Source organism: Adiantum capillus-veneris, chromosome 5, assembly GCF_014529385.1.
Source record: "Adiantum capillus-veneris isolate H3 chromosome 5, ASM1452938v2, whole genome shotgun sequence".
Classification (NCBI taxonomy): Eukaryota; Viridiplantae; Streptophyta; class Polypodiopsida; order Polypodiales; family Pteridaceae; genus Adiantum; species Adiantum capillus-veneris.
This window is the reverse complement of record NC_140935.1, coordinates 10118922-10137010: the sequence shown is the minus strand read 5'-3', so window position 1 is coordinate 10137010 and position 18089 is coordinate 10118922. Positions and strand designations below refer to the sequence as shown.

General features: G+C 41.7%; 1 pseudogene; it reads right to left on the bottom strand.

The window, feature by feature from the left end:
- Positions 1-11368: 11368 nt before the first annotated feature.
- Positions 11369-11938, bottom strand: LOC147456864 (uncharacterized; annotated as a pseudogene).
- Positions 11939-18089: the final 6151 nt, after the last annotated feature.

The following is an 18089-nucleotide window of genomic DNA, read 5'->3' as shown; positions in this document are numbered from 1 at the left end:
TGCGTTTTTAGAACTTAGGTTTGATTTCCTTGGTAGTGATTGTCTCTAGAAGGTTGAGTAGGTGATTGACACCCATCTATTTGTTTCCATGCGCTTGCGGGTCAAGCTCCTGTCCTCGTCTGACATTCTTGTTTGTTGGTTGAGTTCTCGCTATTACAGCATCTGCTAGTGGCGTAACCGCCCAACATTTGGCGCCGCTGCTGGGGACGAGAGCCCTAAGTAGGTGACCTTAGACTACTCCTACGAGGTGATTCGTTCATTTACTTTGTATATCTTAGTTAGGAAGGATCTAGGAGTGGTGGACTCTTATGATCTTAGAGGAGTAATGACATTAGCAGGTTTGATTGGAGTCCACCTATATTTGCTGGATGTTGTCAATGTGTTGGGCACTAGTGGTGGCTTCGCTTTCCAGACAAGTTGTTGGCTAGGTTTTGGCGGTGGAGATTGTGGATTTGATTGTTTTGGCCGCCAAACTTGCTTGTATGTTGGGTGAGGTAACTGTGGAATTCCGGATTTATGTTCATGCCTTTTTTTGGTGTGAGAAGTGTAGGTTGTGACACTGGTTCTTCAATGCTGACCTGACATGCAGCATCAGCAGTTTCCTTTGGTTGTGATGGTTGTACAGTTGCTGAAACAGGTGCAGGCGGTGGAGGAAGGAATTTCTGATTGTTTTCTCGTAGTTGCTGATGAGGGACCTCCTCCTCGCTTGCAAACAACACTTTGCTGACCTTTCCCTCTGCTTGAAAGTACATTTGGTTACCTAACCAGTGCAAATAAGCGTTGTATCTCCTTTGCCAGTGATAGCCGTTTTTCGGCTTTCCGTAATTGCCATAGTGAGTTAACCCACCCTGCCAAAATCATCCAAACACTGTGGCTATCCCTACCATTTCATTGTATATAGGTGTGTGTGAGTTAGGGGACTTTTCCCATATCTTCTTAAAAATCCTTAATTAGCTAGTCACTGGGCTAGTTGAGCCAAAAAAATAATAAAAATAAAAAATATAAGTATATTATAGCCTATTTGTGTGTAAATATTTCATTGTATATAGGGCCTAAATAAAAAGATTTTTCATAATTATTTTGGTATTTATTTAAATATTCTACCTATGGTGTGTTATTTATGCTATGTACATTGATTCACCATTACCATATTTTTTCTTACCATTTTGCCTACTCTTATTCCATATAAAAATAATTTCATGCAGGCTTCTCTTATTTTTGGTGTAACTCCATCCTAACAAAAATAAAAAAAAACTAGTTTTATTTATGTGTATATTTTTTCACTATTGTGATTTTTCCTTCCTACATCTATTCTCTTTAACTCTCATAAATTACAACACCAAAAATATTCATTTTTTAATGGTAGACTTATAATGAGAGAGATTTAATTTGACCCCTTTATATTTTTTCCACCTATATTATTTATATTTGACATGTACATATTTTTTAGACCCCTCAATATTTGATTTTCTTAGTTGTACTATTCATTTATATCATGATCTCAACAATATCTTCAATTATAGACCTACCAAATAAGGTCAAGGGTATGTGGAATGCATGCATGCACCATGGGGAGCTCACTCTTGGAGGTATTCAAGAGAATCGTCCAAAGAAAGACCTCACAAGGACTTTGTGCAGTGGAAAAAACAGTCGGTTTTGCTAAATTTTTAAAGATCACATGCTCCCCGAATTTGAAAAGGTGATACAAACGAAAGTTGTAGCTCGTGAGCTGAACTTTCACCTCAAATTTTTTCATATTTTTTTGAGCTACGAGCTGTGAGCTATGATTTTATTGGTGGACCCTAGTTTGCCCATGCTATGCAGCCACACTCCCTCTTCCACTTTATCATTTTCCTCTTTCACACACACTCCTCCCTCTCCTTTCCACTCCCAAACCTGAAACTCTCATGTCCTAATTCACCCTTTTCACCATTGCCACATCTCTCACGCCTCCATAGCCTTCATCCTCCATTTCTACACCCTATGTGTCCCCCTTTCTCTCTACATATATGTCCATATTACCATACTCTCTTCAGCTTTGTAAAGAAATTCAAAAAATCAGCAAAAATCCAAGGATAACCTCTGTAAATGAAGGCTTTTATCATGAATTTTCCAAGGTTTGAAGATAACATAGCTTCATCGACACGCGTTACTTCGTCATGCTGACCGCTTCTTCTACCAGTGCTGTAAAGAGGTGAATGTCAACTTCTCCAAAGCTTCAACCTCTCTTTACAAGCTCATCCCTTCTCTAACTTTTCTCATCATATATCTCACCATTTGGTGAATGATTTTGTAAATATTTTTTAGTGATAACTACTAACTACTAACCACTAACCTTATTGTAAAATGCACCCTCTACTAGAGTAGGCACTCCCAAATTATTCACTCAATCCTCTCTCCTATCATCCTCAATAATTCTCTTCCCTTGAGCCCACATCCATGTGACTCAAAGGACAAGAGAGACCCACCCTCATTAAAAAATAAAATAAAAAATATTCATAATCTTTTATTCCTTCAAATAAACTTGATTAGGCCTAATCCTAATCGGGGCTTCTAAAACCTATAAATAGAGCCCTTCTCTCCCTTGTAAATCATCACATGATCACACTACACCACACCATTCTCAACACATAACACACCACTCTTCAAGCCTAGTTGTGTAGAGTGTGTGCATTGTGAGTGCTCTATTCCATCACTACACATAGGTGCATGGAGAAGCTTGAAGTTAGTTATGCCATCTAGAGGAGTGGAGTGATGCCATACTCTTCACCACACTTGTAGTCTACTCTTGTGCATAAATAAGATTTATAGTTTTGGGTGCAATTGTATGCTGCAACTACGACTCTTCTCTCCAAATTGACTTGATAAGTTGGCTCATCAGGTGGTTGAAGGTATATTGTCCTTGAAGTTTGTTGTGCCATTTCATACTTGGTGGTTTGAGGGCTTGTTGAATTGTTTGCTTAAAAGGTAAATTTTAAGAGGGTGCTCGGTGAGAGGGCTCCCGTGACCCTAAGACAATTTGTGTATTGGCAACAAGGTCAAGTTTTGTGTTGTTCCTCTATTTCTCATCAAGCTTTGTGTGCATCTAGTCTTTAAGGCTAAGACTGAGTTGCTCAAGTTGATTTGTGCTGTTTACCTCTCTCTGGCGTGGTGAATGTTTGTGTTTGGTGTGTGTGGCTATCTTGCATTCCCCTCTCTTTGTGCATTTGAGTACAAGGAGATATCACGTGCGTCTTAGTTCGCATCTACACCTAGGTGGTGCCCCTTTTCTTGTTTCGTTTCTGGCTGTGGGTTGTTGTTGTCTCTGATTGTGCTTGCCCCAGCCCCAATTGAGCAGCACGGGAGCCTCGAAGGGTGTTTAGAGGTCGCTCTTCTTGTTGCCCGCCTCGGACCGCCTCACCAGGTTGTACCAAATATGATGGGGGAATAATCATCTTGAACATCGCACACATGAAATTGAGGAGTGCACAACAGGCCATTGATATACAAGGGTATCTCCACCCAGCCTTTGGTTATGATAATTGCATTATTGAAGGCTTCAAAGCAGCGGAATTTCGGCACTAACTGAAAACCTGACAGCTGATTAAAGAAACTGTATGTGACGTAGTTGTAACGAGCTCCTGAATCCACTAAGGCATAGGTTGGAACTTTATCCAGGGTCACTTCAATCGGAATGCAAGATCAACATCTTCATCATCCAGATCAAAAGGAGTAATCTGATACATCCGAGTCCACTTTTGCTTGTTGAATCCCTGTTGCTGCTGCTTTCATTTGAGTTGTCAAAGCCGTGCTTCTTCTTTGATAAAATTGGCTGTAGCTTTTTGACAACCAGCTGCATGCACCCTCTCAAGCATTTCTGGAGTTAGCAGGAGATGATATTTTTTTAATCTACATCCACTAATCCAATTAGGCATCTCCTCTCCCTCTAATGTGGCAAGTTTGATGGCCCCGCTAGATGATATATCTGTAATCAAATAGGGTCCCATGCCTCGCTTCTTCAATTTCTTGGTTTTTTGTTTGAGTTTGTAGACAAGCACATAATCACCTTTCTGAAATTCTTTCGTTATCAGGTACTTGTCATGGAACTCCTTCATTCTGCGCTTTTGCGCGTAGATGCCTATGACAGCTTTCATTCTTGTTTCATCAAGTTTCTCTAGGTCATCTAGGCGTTGTATGAGCTCATGACCTGTCCATTCGAGTGCTTGTGCCACTCTTAAAGTAGGAATTAAGAATTCCATTGGCAATATTGCATTAAGACCATACACCATGTTGTATGGTGTTGTATTTAGGAAAGTCTTATAGGCCACTCTATATGCCCAAATTGCAGCGTGCAATTTCTGGTCCCAATCAGTCCTATTGTTATTCACTATTTTTGTGAGCACTGTGCATAAGACTTTGTTTGTGCTCTCCGCTAAGCCATTGGCTTGCGGGTGATATGGAGTTGACTTCTTATGTATGACAAGGAACTCGTCAAGCAAGTATTCAATCACTTCATTGACAAAGTGGGTTCCTCGGTCACTGACTATTTCTATGGGTAGCCCATATCTGGTGAAAATATCTTCATATAGAAACTGAGCGGTCGTGCGTGCATCATTTTTAGTTGTGGCTTTTGCTTCGACCCATTTCGTTAAGTAATCTGTAGCCATAATGATGTATTCAGCGTGACTCTTATAGGCCGGTGTGATCGGACCCACAAAATCAATTCCCCATTTGGAAAATGCTCTAGTTCCTAGCATAGGTCTAAGAGGCATATGGTCCTTTCGCATAGGAACTTTTGCACGTTGGTAGTCGTCACATCGCTTGACATACATCTCCGCATCTTGAAGGAGTGTCGGCCACCATATCCCTGCAAACATAATCAATTGCACAGTGCGTTCTACTGAGAAATGGCCACCAGCCTGTCCTGCATGTGCTTCCTGTAGGATTGGCAGGTATTCTCTTTCCGATGAACATAGCCTTAATTGATTGTCTTTGTTTCGTTTATACAATTGATTGCCAATCAGTTGATACATTTCTGCTTCCTTTATTATCGCTCGTTCCCTTCTCTTGCTCATTTTCTCCGGAAATGGAGTCCCCTTAAGATAATCGACTATATAGTGACTCCATTTAGGTGCTATGGTCACTTGGTATAAGGTGGCATGATCCACCGGTGGTTTGGCTTTGCATCGTGCACATTCTTGAATGTACTTGTGCACATCCTTCTTCATCTGCGGCCAATACACTCCAAGTCGATTCAACTTCCTGGAAGTCTGGTGGAATCCGTGATGTCTTCCAATGACCTCTGTGTGAGCTTCAGCGAGATATAGTGGAATCTCATTCGGCTCAACGCATAATTGGAATATACCATCAACATTTTGACAATACAATATTCCACTAATCAGCTTGAAGTTCTTGCTTTCAAAGACCACATCTGGTGACATCAGTTGTTCATGCCCTACTGAAACTTTTCCGATAGACAGGATTTGGACGATTTTGTGACTCCATTGAGGAATCATTTCTATATTGAAAAGGTAAGCGTCAGGCAGATCATCATCAATCCCCATTGGTGGCTCTCCGCTTAAGATTCAAGACAGATGATCAGCTCGTTGGTGGGTTGTACCTTTTTTACCTACTACAGTGAAGTCAAACTCTAGCAATATGATGAACCATCTGAAGATTCTTCCCGTATTGCATGGTTTGTTCACCAAGTAGAGTAGTGCTTGATGATCTACAAAGAAGGTGAAATGATTGGCTAGAAGATAGTGTCTGAACTTCTTTACAACGTATATCATTCCCAAAACTTCTCTTTCAGTGGTGGTATAATTCTTCTCAGCACTATTCAGCTGTCTACTGGCGTGAGATATTGGGAAATCCATATTACCGTCACCAGGTTGAGCTAAGATATACCCAATCGCTATAGCTGAAGCATCTATGTGAACATGGAATTCTTTCGTCCAATCTGGAGCCTTGAGGATAGAAGCCGTGATCAGCGCTTCCTTCAGCTTTCTAAAGGATTCCGCACATTCTTCAGTCCATTTGAATTCAGTGATAAGGGCATACAAAGGTCGTGCAATCACAGCATACATGTAGATAAATTTGCGATAGTATCCACAATGGCCCATAAAAGCTTGCACGCCTTTGGCATTTGTAGGTCTGGGTAATTCCATTATGACTTTAATCTTTTCAAGATCTGTGGATATCCCATTTGCTGACACTATGTGCCCTAATATCTTCCCTTGTCTAACCATAAATACGCATTTTTCAGGATTCAGGCAGATTCTATATGTTCTACACTTCTCAAAGACTTTCTTAAGGTGAACTACATGTTCATCTCTCGCAAGGGAATGAACACACAGGTCATCCATATAGATTTCCAAGAAATTTCGAAGATACTCCTTGAATGCGTGACTCATCAGTCTCTGGAAGGTTGTTGGTGCATTGGTGAGACCAAATGGCATCATCTATACACATATATGCCCCATTCTGTAGCAAAAGCGATTTTGTGTTGATCTTCTGGCTTGATCCCCAGTTGATTGTAACCAGAGAATCCATCCAGAAAGCTATACGCTCTTTTGCCTGCTACTCTCTCTTGCACGTGTTCGGTTATGGGAAGAGGATAGTTATCTTTGATTGTAGCAGCGTTCACTTTCTTAAGATTGACACATACTTGTAACTTGCCATTCTTTTTGGGGACAAAAACAATAGGTGACACCCATTCTGTATGTTCAATCTCATAGATGAATTCTGCTTCCATAAGTTTGTCTATCTCTTCCTTTATCTTTCTAGCGAAGGTTTCGTTGTACGTATATGGGCGTTGTCTGCTAGGTTTTGCATCGAATTTTAGGGGAATGGTGTGCTGACAGATAAAAGGATCCACACCCTTCGAGTCCTTGTAAGACCAAGCAAAAACATCCCTATACTCCTTAAGGGCATCGATTAATGTTAACTCTTCCTCTAGAGTAAGATCCGTGGCAATGTAGGCAGGTTTAGGCTCTTCTCCAGGGTTTGCCAAATCAATTCTCTTCGCTTCTTTAGGACCATCATACGATGTCCCGACTTGTTTCTTCTCTGGAACAGGCTATTCCAAACATATACACCTATCCTGAATAGTATATCGCTTGTAGTGGGAAGGAACATTGATTCCATCGTGCACTGAACTGCTTCCTTCTATGCTATTTGATAGCTCTGTGGTCCATTCTTCATTGGTGTGCAAGCTAAGCTTTTCTTGGCTAAATTCTCTCATCGTCGTTCACGTCGCGCTTTTTTAGCGGAAATATTGCTTTTAGCCTCAGGTTCTTTTTTAGGTGGTTGATTCTTCATTCTTCGTTTTTTTTCTCTAAAATACATCCCCGTTACCCATCTTTAATGCAGTCTTCAGCCTTAACTAGAATTAAGAGCTGTAATTCGCTTTCTAGCTCCGGCATCGGGTTGGTTTTCTTGTATCTTCTCTGGATCTTCCTCTTGTAGCGCTGCAACTTATAGTGGGGTGGTCTAGGTATTGTCAAAGGAATCCTCATTTCATCCTCAGACTCACTAGGCTTCCCACTCAAGTGTTCATCATCTGCATCTTCTATGAAGAGGCACTCTCGTTGGATCCCTTCGTTTTTTGACTCAGTGTCGTCTATCGTCTCTTGAGCTGAAGAGCAAGGAGTTAAGTCTCTGATAGAGATTTCGTCTTGAATTGTCAGGCATTGGATTTGCTTCTCTATCTCATCGACTTCATTGACCATTGTAGTCTCCTCATTGCCTTTGTCTATCGTGTGAAGTGCTTTTAGCATGCGTAGGGGGACTAAGTCCAAACCTTCACTGTCACAAAACTTTGTGGGAGTGGTCTTGTTAGTGCTTACATCAAGTGTAGCTAAGATTTTCATCCATTCCAAAGGCTCAAAGGCTTCTTCTAGAAATGGCTCTGCAATATATGCATCATCCACTACACTTCTTTCCAGTTTGCACTCATTTCTATCCAAGCTTCCATTGTCTGAAGCTCCGCACATCCATAGTTGAGGTTTTTCGACCAGAAATGCTTGAATTTCGGAATTAGCTGCTGTGGCTGAGTCAAAATCCTCCACAGGTGTTCGCTGCACATCACGATAAGAGTAATCTTCGAGGTTTATCCTTGTGATGTTTTCCATGTGGCGAAGATATAGGTAGTTGTAGCCCCAGTCTTGTATCATCATGAGCTGGCGCATGAAGGGTCTTCCAAGAATAACTTCATAGTTATTCCTGTCACCGAAATCAACTACTGTGAACGTATGCTCATATTCTATACCACATGACGTTACAATGATTTTTTCCAATATTCCCAAGGGTCTTTTGACATAACCATCGGCTAATTGTAGCTTCATTCTGGTCGTTTGGAGTGCTGGTTTTCCCCATTTCTCCCAAAGATCTTTTGTGACTATGGCTACACCTGCTCCACTATCCAAAATTGCCATGGTTTTGATGTCATTGAACTCCAGTGGTAGCATCGTGTTGCCTTCCTCACCTTCACAGTAATCTCCAACTTTGTTTACTGGTACAGGTTTGACACTAGCTTTTGTCTTTTGATCGTCACCGAATTCTGCTTCAAACGTCTCTTGCGAATCCTTTAGACCCAATTTCTCTAAGCATGTGCTCACTTCTTTCCACATATGTGGTCGTATCTTGAGCAGCTCTGCCAACGTTAAAGTGCATCTCACTTGCGTGGACAACAACTCATGAAGCGCGTTAGAGTCTAAGGTTGGCTTGAACGACTTTCTTTGAGACGGAAGGATCATAATGTCAGACTTGGCTTCATATTTGCCTTGATAAGCAGCGAGTTCCTTAAGATTTTCATCTATGCTCTTTGTCGATTTTTCTGACCCTATGTCTCCATACATCGACCCAGCATCTAGATCTTGCATCTGGCGTTCTACATCAACTTCCTCTAGAGGAGCTGACTCGAGTGTCATGCTTCCATCTTTGGCGTTTTTGATTAGCTCCCACAATTTATGAGGCCAATCATCTCTAACTTCAGGTGCCATGGGTGGTTTGTTATAGATGGATTTGTCTGTGCTATTTTCCACCACTCTATGGTCCAACTCTTGTCTTTTGCTCTCTTCTTTAGCCCGCGATTTTTCAATCTTTACTTGTGGATCAGATTTCTCTTCTGGTTCCTTGAAGCTAGCTTCTGGAACATTCATCTCCTGAGGTATATCACATTTTAGGTCAAATGGAGGTTGTTGACTTATCCTTTCCTCAACTGGCATCGCAGGAGGCTTTTCTAATAATGCCTGAGCTGTTTGGATCAATTGTTTGCACATTTTGAACCTCTGTTTCTCTAGCTCCGCATTTAGATAAGTCAGCCATTGATTTGCATGAGTTTGATACGTTTCTATCCTGGCTTCATAGGCTTTTATTATAGCATCTAAGGGTTCACACCCCTTCTCAACCAGGACTGATCCACCTGAACTTAGGCTACTGCTCTCCTTATCTTTCTCTTCCTGGCTGTTTGTGTTGTCTATCTTGTTTGGTTTTGCTTCCCCAGAATCAGATGCTACTCCAGAAAGATGCTGTTGCAATTGCTCTTGAGCTTTTGCAAGCTCAGCAGATACAATCTTGTATTTATGATGATTTCTAGCTCTCTCCTTAGAGCAGATTTTACGTCTTTCTACCCTTCGACTAGGAGATTGACTAGCTCTCTCTTGGCCTTCATCCTTTTTCTCACCTTCTTTCCCCTTAGCTTGAGCTCGTGCAACTGCCTTGACAGGTACAGTTGCTTCGGTCTCCGATCCACTCGAAGAAGGTATCACTCCAATCTTACTTATGGTCACTTTTCCTTTATTGTCGGTTTTGTTTGGACAGTTGGTATACAAGTGGGTGATTCCGCATTGATTACACTGAGGTTTGATACTCTGTTCCCCCACTGGACAAATGTTCATCAAATGATCTCCACCACACAGGTAACACGGTCCCAATGGTCTTGGTGGTTGTTGAGGAGGTTGCGGGGTGAAATTTTGCCTTGGAGGATAAGATCTTGGCTTCATTCCTCCAAGGCAAAATTTCAAAGTTCCTTGACCCACAGTCACTCCCTCGTTAGACATCATGGAAGTGTCTGGTTGTGGAATGTAACTGGTGGTAGGATTCGACATCCATGGATCATACATCTCCCCCCCTCCTGTACTGAGTTCTACAGTTTGACCACATCCATAGTTCTCGTCCGTGTGGTAGGGCGGTGTAGGCACTAAGGCTCTTTCCTCTATTGATGGCTGATCTGTATACACGTACCTGACTACTGCCTGGGCTTCCCCTGGCAGTGGTGGTTGATTTCCAAGGACAGGTTTCGCTCTTTCTAGCCTTGGCTGAACATCCGAATGTCCTGTGGCATATCTAGGTGGTGGTGGTGGTGCCCTATTCATGTGATATGGAGGAGTGGCTTGCCCTTGCTACGGTTGGTACACAGGGTTTGGTTGGTACTGCCTTTCTCTCACGTATCCCCTTTGGTGGTAGCATTCTTCCATCGAATGATTTGTCCACTTTTGTTCTATTTCACACCACTTTTGCTGCCACAGTCTAGGTTGGTCACGTGGCTGAGGTTGCATCACATGACACTGGGTTGTGGGATGACTCCCTCCACAGATGCTACATAAGCATAATTGTGGCTGTCTCACATGTTGAGGTGCCAATGCAGCATTGTTGAAACGCTCAAGGAGTTTGTCTATAAGGGCATCGGCTTCTCCAGCGGTTCGCACAGGGGTTGTTGGTCTCGTGTTCACAACACTGGTAGTTACCCTGGAGTCGCTTGACCAGGTATCAGAATCCTTTCGAGATTCTCCATATATATTGCAATTGTCAACCAGGTATACTGCTTCTTTGATAACCTCGTCTAAAGTTTGGCATCTTTGAATATGCAAATCCTTCTTGAGATTCTCGTCTAGTAACCCTTCTATGAAGAGCAACGCTAGCCTTTCTTGTTGAGGGATCTCCCTGGGAGGACATCTCTCCACATATTGCTTCAATCTCAAGGCGGCTTCCTTTACTTTCTCTTTCTCTTGTTGTTTGAAAGAGTATATTTGTGAGACTGTGTCATGCTTTATCCCACGTTTGGTGAATTCTTGGACAAAGTCAGATAAGAGATCCTCTATGTCAGAGAATGAGCTCTTAATTAATGGCTGGAACCAAGTCATAGCAGTACCATCTAAGGTCAATCCAAAGCCCTCATATTGCGTATGGAAGTCATGTACTTGCTCTGCTCTCAGCACTTGTCTAAAGGCAGAAGCATGGGCATATGGATCCCCACATCCTATATATTTAGACGGCACGCATTTGGCGACTTGATGCGGCCTTAGGGGTCTGAATCCTACAGTTGGTGTCCCAAGTACTTGTATAGTGTCCCCTGTATGTGCAGTAGTGGTTCTCTGCTGTGGCCTAGCTACATTTTGCGTCGTTTGAGTAGCTCTACCTGAGTTTCTGTTTGTCTCATTCTGTCGATGAATTCCTCCGGAGAGTTCTTCATTGCGTGGTGGATTCCTTGTTCCCGCTTGGAACGAATATCCACTCATGTTTGGCACTTGTTGCGTGTGGAATTCTGGTTTTTGAATAGGTTCAAAGAAACAAGTCTGACCAGGATTCTGCATAGGTTTCCTCTCTACTTGGATTGGTCTTAGGATGTCATCGTCCATTAAGTTTCTTATTGGGATTGTAGGCGGTGCACTTGCTGCGGGCTTTGCTACTTCAGGGTACACAATGGGTAACCCTAAGTGTATACCTACTCATCTTTGCAGCAGAGGTCGGCTTGTACTCCTGACCAAACCTAAGTGTCTACGATTAAGAATTTGCTTTCATTCAAGAGGTAGACATACAAAGTCTTATCCGGAGTAGCCTCTTTCTCGTTTACATCCTCATTGACATAGTACGCAACGGTTTCTTCAGGAAAGGATTTGTAAATTCCCCATCGAGGATTGTCGGACATAAGCCTTCTAGTGGTGAAAGATCTGAACATGGTTCTATTGTTGTTTTCCTCTAGAGGCAGTTTCTCCTCGACCTCATCATCAGCTTTCGTCTTGGATGCATTTCGTCCCCATTTGTCCGTGACATCATGGCTTTTGACTATCATGTAGTAAGCACCCTGTTCATCCATATAACCTCCTTTGCCATCATAAGTGGCTAGGACCCTATACTGTAATTCGACTGGATTATCTCCAATCTGAACACAGCTATGGTTCATAGAATCCTTGAAGATTCTAGCATCTTGTCCATTGTTATAGGCATACAACAAGATTGCTGGAGGTCTCTCATGGTCTTTGGAGGATTCTCCCATAAAGTTAACTCCCTCTTTGAAGTTCACTGATGGTTGTCCCCCTACCATGGTCTGATAGTATAGATCTTCTGATGATGTGTCAGAGATGTAATCCTCTGGGATTGGGCCTAAGGATACCTGGGTGGTCTGATTGACACTCTCTTCCGTAGAAACTTGACTCACCTGGTCCCTAAGTGGTCTATGTCCTGAGGGTACTACAACTCCTGACCTCAAAAACATGAAACGTGCTTAACCTTGGATGCACTAACCTGGAAAGTTACATTACTTCTAGCTGGCTGTGCTCTCAGGCTCCTAGTACACCCTGCAAGCAGTTTACACACTTTTACTATCTATTTGAAGTATTTCTCAGTATAGAAACTATATATATACATGCATTCAATGTATAGATTAGGTGGCAAGCCAAATATGACAATTTGGGCACTGGAGACGGTAAGGGCGCTTACTGTCTGGAGGACAGTATTGCACTTTCTGTGCTCACAGGATGTATTTGACACTCCTAGCAATAGGAACCTCTTACCTGGGCTTATACTCACCTTCTGGAGTCTTCACTTGGGTTGTGGGCTTACTGGCTTGAGTTATGGTCACTTTTGCAGATTTTGTTGTGTATACCAAGCACTTGACAAGACCAAAACACATCAAATTTGGATTATAACTACACAAACTTGCTTGTTACTGAGCCTACAACATGTGTACATGCTTTCGCTTGGTCAGTTGGCCAAATCTGGGTCTAGAGACAGTAAGCGCGCTTACTGTCTGGACTTGCAAATTGCAGCTTTTTTGGTACTTGACACTTGCTGTGGTTACTAGAGGTGATTTTAAGTGCTTTTGGACACTAATACCAACTCTGTACACCAAGATGGCTTTTCTAGGTCACTTCAATCACTTTACAGCACCAAACACACAAACCTTGGGCAAATCCAAAGTAAACTGAACCTTTCACATCCAGAACACTCCACACATGTGTCCTACTTATTCGAACCCTAAAACAACAAAGAAAACACTGAATGGTATCTAAATCGTAAGAAAAAGCAGTTTTTAGGTGTTTGTTTGTTTGTTTTTTTTGGATGTTTTTGTGCTTGAACTAACATGCACTTTTGGCACACACTAAGCCAAACACTCTTAAGTTACTGAATGCTGAAAACACAACTTTTACACTAAACTACAATGATACTCTAAACTAACAATGACAGCGGCAAGAAACTCACCTATCCTAGACTAACAAAGCCAAGGATACCTTGACTTTGGCAAAGTAATGAAAGATTCTTTCCGTACAGCCATAACCACACACTAAGGTGTCCACTCTAATCTAGGTAGCTCTTCCCTGGTAGCGGCGCCAGTTGTTTTTTGAGTGTCGCTCGTAGCAAGCGAGAACCTACTCAACACATAAAAATGTCAACTAGGGACGTCGCTGACCCGATTAGGGCATGGAGGCGCGCCAAGAGGGTGTCAACCTCTTGTCGAATACCTATGGAATGGTCATTTAAGATCTCTAAGTCCTGTGTGTGCAGGAATACCCAAATCTGCCAAGAACCTCCTCCGTCACGAAACTAAGCTAAACCTTGGGCTAATGACCTCGGTTTGACACGAAACTCACCGTACGCAATTTCCTACATGTCCCCAAGATACCTAGACCCTCAAACCTGAATTCTGCACCCTGGCAGAAAACACGCTTACTGTCTGACAGCAAAATGGAAGTTGTTGGAAATGGTCCCAGATGGTCTCTACAGCTGCGTCTAAGGGAGAGCTACCCTACTCTATGGTTGGTTTCGCTGAAATCTACCCTAATCTCCCTAAAACTCACCTATAAGTCTGCAAGTCGATGCTCGTGAAGTAACGTCTCATGGCGAATGATTGGCGTTGAATCGAAGAGCTCGATGAGCTGAACGCGCCTGTGGTCTCGGTTCTGCAATGCGACTCATGCAGCACAAGATAATAATCAAAGAAGATGCACACACAAAGATAGATAAGCTGCCCGCACAGAGAGTTTTTTTTAACTCATCAAAATCCATCCTACAAAACCCTTCATTTTGACCTTTATACTTAGGTCTTGTGGGAGGAGGGTTTCCCATAGATACATGGCTCAATAATCAATTGTGTGCTTGAGTTGGGAATCAGTACAACTTGGAAGCCCATGGCCCCAGAAGATAAACCCTTTACATTTGAATAGAAAAAATATTACAAGCTCGGCTTCAGAGCAGAAAATTAATACAAAAAGGCGGAGATTTGACTTGATGTAGTGGTGGCCGCTATCCACCGTTGCTGACCTGCAACAATAGGCCGGATCTTCTACTAGTACAACTACTGAAGAATCTTTTGTAAATGGAGATTGTGATGTTGATGTAGATGCAGAATGGTCATTTAGCGCATAGTGTACTTATGATCCTTCTGTCCATGATGCATGTATGTCAATTGTTGCAGTCACATGTTTGGTACTTTGATAGTGGTGCTACAAAGCACATTACTTTGCATCGTGATTTTTTTACCTCTCTCGAGGTTGTCCCTCACAAGAATATGGTCACTTGTGCCTCTTCTCCGATCAAGTTAGTTGGAAAGATTGTGCTAACTACTACAAATGGTAGTTCTTTCACACTTGTTGATGCACTTTATATACTAGAGATTTTTTTAAAAAAAAACTTTTGTTTGTATCTGTACTTGCAAGACTTGGCCTTGTTGTCAAATTTATGGATGGCAAATGTACATTTCATGATCCTATTTTTGGTGCTAAAATTGGTGCATCTTGCATTTTGTGTTGTAGGTTGTATAAACTCACTTTGTATGAAAAGTGTGGGTAGAATTCTACATATGCAGTTGTGGATTCAAAGGTTGTTTCAGATGAAAAACTTTGGCATGCGCATTTTGGGCATCTAAATTTTGTCAGTTTGCTACATTTGCAAAAAACTAATAGCGTTGCTTCTTTGTTGCCTCTTAAAGCACCTTGTAAGCATGTTTGTGAAGGTTGTATTTTGGGTAAGATGTGTTGACCTGCAAATCAACCGCATCCAAAATCCCATTTTTCTTATACTATTCACACGATGAGCTTAAATGTAATTAATTCTTCAGGCTCCAGATAATTTTCGGAACATATGTCATTGTATTTGCTACTCAACAACACCCCTGATAGGAAGTAGAATTCATTTTGATGAGATGACACCTCCAAGGCTGAGGTATAAAAGCCAATCTTTTGTAAACCTAAGGGTCTTTTTTTAAAAAATCATTTTTGGGGGTTTATCTGAACGTACGGTGACTGCGTACTGTGTGTGAGAGTGAGAGAGGTCTTCTTCCCTTCCCCTTGCATGATATGACTACTACATTGTGGAAGTGACTACGCCATCGTGTTAGCAACGGCGAGAGCTATGCTTCGACGCCAAGCTTGAGCGGTTTCAGTCTCTTCGCGAAGAGCTCTTCCGTGAGCTTCCGAGTGAGTTTTCTCTCTATCCGTGTGTCCGTTTTGTGATTGCTTTATGTCATTGCGTTCACGGCGAGTAGAACTACACTTTAGGACTAAACATTTCCAGATTCGACGACTTGTAAATTTCGGCCTGTCTTTATATGCGATTTTTGCACCATATGTTTACGGGTTGTGGATTAGGTTAGAAACTTCAAGGAAGTGTCCTCTAGGTGCATAGAGTAGGATCCTTGAGTTTCGTGACGAATCGACAATGTTTGACCATGTTTTGGTGAACAAAAGTGTTGTAGGAAAGATTGCAGTTCAGTATGATTAGAGTGCTTTAGAATGATTTCCTTTGGTAGTGATTGTCTAGAGAAGGTTGAATAGTTGAGTGACAATCAACTATTTTTTTCCATGCGCTTGCGGATCAACTCCGTGCTAGGTTGACAACTTGTTGTTGTCTTGGTTCTCATTGTATTAGCGTCTGCGAGCAGTGTTTCTGCACGACAAAATTGGCGCCGTTTCCGGGGACGAGAGCCCTAAGTAGGTGACCTTTGACTAATCCTACAAGGTAAAAGCCCATTTGGTTCACCAAATTTCCTTGTATCTTAGATAGGAACTAAGGATCAAAGAGAGGTTTGAGGGAGTGTGTGTCTCGCCTGGGACTTTCGTGATTGACAATTAGTTAGTTTAGAATAGTTGTATCGGAGAGAAAAGGGCTTACTAGTCTGTGTGTGGCAGTGAAGCGTTTTTTAACTCATAAATGCAAAACCCCACATGATGTGTAGGAGTAGCTTTAGGTAAGGGATCTGATTTTGATCTAGAGCTATTCAATGATTACTTATTTGATGACGTGTTTGTTTGCATTCACGATCTCTGAAAAGTTGATTTCGAGGCTAAAAATGCAATAAACAGGTTCTTGTTGACATTTTTTCATGACTGATTGCTGCTGTGCATATAAGAGGGCATTTGCAAGAGTTATGTGAAGAAAACTTGAAATTTTGTGAACAAAGACTTTATACACGTATAATGTCTCAAGGGGCATCTGGAAACCAAATTTGACAAATCTTACTGAACCAGGGTGTTCAAAAAGAGGGTTTTACCTTAAGTACACCTTGAAACTAGGGTTTTGACCAACCCTTAGTACCCAAAAGCCAAAAGACAAAGTGCCAAAAACGAGAAAAAGAGAAAAACTTGTGGTTCTAAGCATATTTTGCATAAAAATTGGTAAAAGTTCTTTAAACCCAGTGATTAAAGACTTGGGGATTCTTGTGTTCTAATTCTGACCAAAAACTCAGCTAAAGTTTTTATACGCATATAAAGACTTACTGAACAGATCTGGCTCAAATGGAGCAAAAGAATATTCCCTAGTATTCTAAGGCAGAAAAGAAGTACCTAGCCAAAATTTGATTGCTTTTGAAATCCATATGGGCTAGAAAGTGCAAAAAAGGCAAACCTGGACTAGATAACAGCTTGAATTGTTCATAATTGACACCAAAAGGGGTGAAAATAGAAACTGAGAGTATCTAGGAGTTCCTTAGGGTGTAGGGAACATCCAAAACAAAATTGGGTCAAAATTATGTTAGAAGTCTTTATACGCGTATAAAGACTCATCTCCTAGGATAGACCCCAGATTTGGGAACTGACATCATAGGGTTGTTCAGTATTGTAAAGTCAACTAAGGGGCCAAGTTTGGTGTAATTCTGTCACAATAGTCTTTATACGCGTATAAAGACTTGAGGCTAGATCTGGGCTCAAAAAGAGAAACTAATTGTTCCAAAGACATTCTGTCAACCTTGAAATCCCAAATATTTTGTCAAAACAAGATTTGGACTTAAACAACGAGTCCAATTGCCAAAATAGGTGTGAAAAGTTGGGACTTACCCACCAAGTGCATAAACTTTGCATACAGTCATTGATTAAGGATTGATTGACTAGTTCTAACAGCTGTGGATGGCTAATGTGAATGCTCATATTTTGATGAAGTTTCAGAGGCTAAATATTTTCTGAGAAAGCAGGAACTAGGGATTGCAACTATACAAGGGAGCAGGTCAAGGAAAAGACATGAACAACAGAACTTCTCAGATAAGAGGTTTGGTTTTTTAAAAAAAAGGGTTGTTTAAGAGGTAAGTTTGATGAATTTGAGATCAGGAAGACACATTCTAAGAGACCAAAAAGTAGCAGGAGACCAAGCTAGCTTAGTGTCCACCGAAGAGAGTGTGACTCAGGCAAGGTTAGATCCGCTAGCACCGATTATTGAGGAAGGTAGTGATACTGACACTTCGTCAGACAAATCTTTCTTCATGATGGGTAGTCAACAGCCAGGAAGTTTCACATACGACGGACCGATGCCAGGAGGAAGCACCTCCCTGAATCCTTTGAATGATTCCAAACTCACTGTGATCTTCTTAGAAGGAACAAACTCGAGGGGAGCCCTAGTCTATT